The following is a 6,020-nucleotide window of genomic DNA, read 5'->3' on the forward strand; positions in this document are numbered from 1 at the left end:
TAAGCTGTTTGAATTGATTTAACAGCAAGAAAATGAATAACTGTTTTACTTTTTCAGACACCACCCGCCCCCCCCCCCCCATCCCTATGCGTTATAAAGTGCACTGGAAATACTTGTTTCATGGAATAAAAAAACAAATCGAAATGTGGAAAAAAAAATTACGTACAGGTTGTTAAGTTTATCATGGCATCCAAAATGAAAAGATTAAAAATAGGATTAAAACAACAATCAGACCCCACGATGATTTGCTGTACTGTCTAAAAACGTAAACTTAAACTTTAAGGCCATATTACAATGACCTCAGGGCTCGCAACAGGAACAGTAGGCTACAGGGAAAAATAAGAAGAGGCAGACTCTTCATACAGAGAAAACGTTAAGAAGACAACATAAAAGAATTGACAGGTTGTCATTGGGAAAAATTCAAGGCAAGGGACAAAGACGAATGGAGAAAGACGGTCAGTAGATCTTGTTTGGTGCCCCAATATTAAGTTTTCTTTTGTTATATTTTAAATGGTGTAACGTTGTGCTGTATCATTTACACTTAAACTACCATCTAGATGTGTCAAGGCATATTTGGGCATATGGGTTAGGGTTATATATATATATATATAAATATAAGTGAAAATAGAAAAGTGGTCTATATTACAATTAGAACAGGAAAATGGAAAATATTAAATCTGAAGGAGCCCTGAGTGAAATGACTGAAGACCATGTGGTTTAGAGAGGGCGTCATGGGGGGATGGCAGAATGAGAGAAAGTTGAGATTCCTTTATTTATAACTTTACAACCATATGAAATGAGTATTACATTAGGAAGCGTGGTCGAGAGGCTAAGTACGCTTGAATTTGGTTTGGATACCTATGAAGTAGTGGGGCTCGAGGTTCGACACCCGACTCAAACAGAGGTGTGTTTACTAAGCATCCAAAGGCACAGAAAACCTTCTTTCAGACTCCTCCCCCACTGGCCCACAAATGAGATTGGACCATATCGTTCTGAGTATGCTATAATTATGAAAATAGCGCTATATAAAGCTATATTTGTTATTATCATTATTATTATTATTATTATTGAAAAGGTCCCTCCAGAAAAGAAGTCTAATTGTACTAAATGCTTCAAAAAAAAAAAAAAAAAACCAGACTAAAATTGAATTGTGCAGAAGAAATGGTGAGAAAAGAAAGTGCATACGTTGAATTATTGTGTCGCGTTGAATTATTGTGTCACGTTGAATTATTATGTCACGATGAGAAGGCGACGGGGGGGGGGGGGGGGGGGGGGAGGGGAAGTGAGACACATCGTTGCTGACCTGCAAACATGAAAATCCCCGTGAGAACGTGTATGCCGGTTAGGCAATAGGACTTCTCCGTCCCTTCTTTCTTCCCCCTGTGCCAAAAGGGGTTGGGTTGGGAGGGAGCTGAGGAAAGGTCAAAGAGTCGAATTCTATTATTGTAATAAGTGAGGGTAAGAAGAGGATGGTAGGTCTCATCGTGTGTCCAGAGCTAGCAGGAAATAACGTTTTGAAAAAAAGGTGTTTGAGGTAAAGTTCCCCCTTTCAGACCTTGTGGTCTATAGGGCAGATGACGTAAAGGTCATCTGTGGCCTACGGTTTACGACGGGTGTCATGTGGCCAGCACAACGACCAACCGCCTTTACAGTCCAAAAAGGACTAAGAAATAGGTAAAATCACTAGATTTAGAAACCCTTCGTATACAGATAACATCTACTTACTTTATTCAATAAATATAATAAATAACTACTTTTCCCCAACTAACGTCAGGTTGGAGTTGGGTAGACTCAGAGGCGCCCGAAGATCCTGAAGTTAAAAATCCCAGTCATCACCAGGATTCGAACCCCGGACCCCGGTACGGTAGCCAAGCGCTTTACCGCTCAGCCACCGCGCCTCCTGAGGTAACAACTAAAGAAAACATTAAGAACATGGAACAGACACAAAATAAAGCAGAGAAATTCATATCAAGCGAATATTCACATTTAACTAGATACTTAGATACTTTACTACTGGCCCTTATTGCAAAGTCCACAGCAGCACTTTCGAAACTTAAAATAATATGGAAAGACAAAGGCTTAGCCCGCGGCTCCAAAATCAAACTAATGCGCTACATGGTCATGGTCACATTCTTAAATGCTTGTGAGTCTTTGACGCTGACTGCAGAGCTAGAGAGGAGGAACCTAGCAATAGGATAGAGATGCTACAAAAGGATACTATGTATCACATTTAATGACCGCATCACAAACCAAAACATTAGAGAGACAGTGTTACTGCAGCGTTTAAACTCCATACTGAAATGCTAACTATCGTAAAAAAACGCAAGCTAAAAATCTATGATCATATTACAAGGTTTTTGGGTCTTACAGAGACCTTCCTTCAGGAAACAGTATCGGGAAAAAGAAGAAAAGAGGCAGCCAGAGAAAGCAATGTGAGGACAACATAAAAAAAATGGATGAACCTGCCATTGAAATAGGTTCTAGATAAGGCAAAAGACAGAGTAATGGTGAAAGTTTGTCGACAAGTCTTGCTTGGTGCCCCAACAGTCCAAGAGACTAAGAGATAGCTAAAGGTAAAGTAAGGTAACATCTTTAGTAAAATCATTAAATTTAGAAACCCTTCGTATACAGATAACATCTACTTACTTTATTTAATAACTGTAATTAATAACTAAGAAAAACAAAACATGATAAATAAAACCAAACATATTTCTGAGACTAACTAATAATTTGTACTAATTTGAGTACAGTAACACCGTTAATAAAATCACTAAATTTAGAGACATTTTAGGCATGGGCCCCCCGCAGGATTTTTTGCAGGGCGTGCAAGCTGCCATCGATGGCTCAAAGTCGTATCCTCAACTTTCTTGTTATAATATTAAAGAAAAGAACTGCCCCCTCCTCATTTGGGCCCTCATACATAATTGATATTAAATGCACAGTAATTTTGTCTTATATAAAAAAAAAATAAACACGTGAACTATTTATTGTACACATTGTGAACTTTATCCGTGAGGCCCGTGCTTACCGTTCGATCAAACATAAACTGCAAATGTTGACTGTGGCTGCCGAAACTGTCAATAACTTAACTAATTAATTGCTTTTCGTCACGATGGACAAGCTGGCGGAGTTCTGATATTCTTCTTTGCATTGCAGCTTTTACATCGTTTGAGGTTGAAGACTAAAACAAGTTGAACTGACCATTATTATTATTGCTCGAAAAGCGAAACATAATGTAGAAACTTAAGAATTAAGAAATGTAAATCTGCAGTTTCAACACTAAAATACCCAGCAAACGCAGTCCATTCATGGTACTGCAGCTCGTATTTTTTCGGGTTCTTGCTGCTGCCAGTGCTCCGTTGATTTAAATCAACGTTTTGACTCGAACGACGGCATGTGAAGAACTTTCTTGTATCTCTTCTTTTGTAAACTGGTGGGCGTGTTTAACATGCTATTTTATAGAGCGCTGGCACCAACAGCAACTCCGAAAGACTTTTTACTTTTGTTCAAAGAAAATATAGCAATTATCACATCGAAAGATAATTGTCAAAAAAATATTCTTGACCGTAACTAAATAATTAAAAAACATATTTGTGGCATTTTACGTCGGTTGATGTGTGTTTTATATAGGTTGCACCACTCGGTGTTTGGGAGTAACATCCCTTGTAACTGTTGTTGTCAACCAAGATGGCGTTAGATTAAACAGCTGATTTCATGTCTTATAAGTTATATCTTGTTATTATTCGTTCATGATAATCAACAACGTCATCCGCCATCATTACAAACAAAATGCGACATCCTTTACAGAGCAAAGTATTGCAAAGCCTTGAATAAATCGTACATGGTCGGACAGGAACTACAGATTTGCCTATTCTAGTTAAAATAATAACAGATCTTTACAACTGTACTTCAATGGAAGCACTACTTGTTAAGTTACTACACTTTATAATATTCTGATGATAGGCCTTTAGATTAAGACTTTGAAGACGATGCGCAATTTTTTTTAAAACATTAATTTATTAAACTCTTGAATCAATAATTCATGGGCCATGGCCCACCTATATCGACACTGTCATCATGGCTTCACACAACATAAAGCAACGATATGGCTTCCCTGTAATAATGCAGTGGGTACCGAGTCACATAGGTGTGACTAGCAACATCATTACATACTCCTTGGCCCACCAGAGAAGGCAAAGTCCACCTACTGAACAAGCTGTACGTTTTTATCATGCTCTGGCTGTAATTTAAAAAAAAAAACAGAAATGGAAAAGAGGTTTGAGTCCAGGCCTGAGCAAGCTATTATAGCACAGTGCAGGACATGCCATTGTCCTGTTGGCTCATATTTCTCAAGGCTATGGCCAAATTTTGATTCATGGTGCCCCCGCTGCGGAGAAAAAAAGGAAACCGTGCCTCATATTCTGTTTGACTGCTCCAGACTTGCTGATCTCCGTCTCGACAGGTCTGGGAAACTAAAAATTCTCGACCTGTATGGTGATATTTATGCACTACGCAAGATAGCAAGGTTTCTGTCAAGAGCTTTTGCCTCTCAAGCCCTCACTCAAATGGAGTTTGATGATGATGATGAAAACATTAAGTTTGGCTATAAGTTTACTTGCATTTGTAACAATCCTGTCGAGAGTACGGCCTTTGACGTGTGTCGGAACATTTATAAGTTGGTATAAGTTGCGATCCTTTAGCGCATTTTTCAGCGACACCGCGTATGTCTCATATTCACTGTCAAAATGCAAGTTCACATCGCCTATGACAAATAGATCTTTTGTTGCTATCTGACTGTCAAGGAGGTCTTGAAATTCTTCGATGAAAACTTTTGTTGTCAATTTATTTCTCTTGCTTGGTGGTGGGCGATACAAGAAAATAAAAGTCAGTGTTCTACTGTGGTGGGAAAGGTGTAACTCGCACATCTCAAAGGTGGTGTACGGTGAGCTGTCAGGTTTTATTGTTACATATTTGGCTAGACTATCTCTGTACAGTATTGCTAAGCCCCCTCCGCTGCATGTTTTTCGAGGTAGACTCTTTAAAGTAAAGCCTGGTGGCGTTAGCTCAATGGTTTTTGACTCATCATTAACTTCTTTAAATCATGTCTCACTAAGGAAAACGATGTCGTAGCTATCATCAGTGATGGTGTCTGCAAGCTCAAGAGCTTTGTTACTGCATGACTGGGCGTTGAGGTGCATTATTTTAAGCAGACTTGAGGATATAGTCACCAGAGGTGTAGCACATTTTGAAGACACCGGAGGAGTAATATCACGAATTATAGGTTTTTGATGGGGACATCTGACCTCTGCGGTGTGAGGAGCAATAGGGGTGGGGTGGTTAACAACACAGTTTAGTAGGGAACTGCTGAACTCTGTCGTAGAAGAAGTGACAGGGGTTTGGGGAAGGGGTTAACAACACTGGTAAAAGTCCGGGAAACTGTGTGGCATGTATCAGTTGAGTTGAACTGCGATAGGTTATACTAGAGGCAAATTAGACGCCCAGCCCTAGACCCACGAACTGTCGGCAGTTTACTCCCGATGCCAAGTCTACGAATATTTCGGAAAACCTCGCTGTCTAGTCGTGATTTGAGTAACACACATTTGCGCCGTATGCGACGTAGTAAATTTGCGTCCATGACTCCAGCACGACGACTTGACACACTAGCAAAGATGACACACAGGTTTGCGTTGCGACTGCTATGTAGTGGCCACGGTAAACGGTTTTACCAAGCACATCAATCCCTTGGGCTATGAGTATCACTGTTTATCTAGATGCTTGTTAAACTAAAAGAATAGTAAATGAATACAAAAACTAATTAAGTCTAATTAACGTTACTTAAAATCTATCGAACTAAATACACCAATCTATAGAAAAAAATCTACACAAATCTAATGGTATGAGAAAGATCACTTAGCTTTAGAAAATAACAAAACAAAAACCGTTCCAAACGAGAGACGAAAAAAACACGCCTTCTGCCTGTGGCGCAACACACATTCATTAATTAGTTACTAGCATTATAC

This window comes from Biomphalaria glabrata, chromosome 2 (assembly GCF_947242115.1).
Source record: "Biomphalaria glabrata chromosome 2, xgBioGlab47.1, whole genome shotgun sequence".
NCBI lineage: Eukaryota > Metazoa > Mollusca > Gastropoda > Planorbidae > Biomphalaria > Biomphalaria glabrata.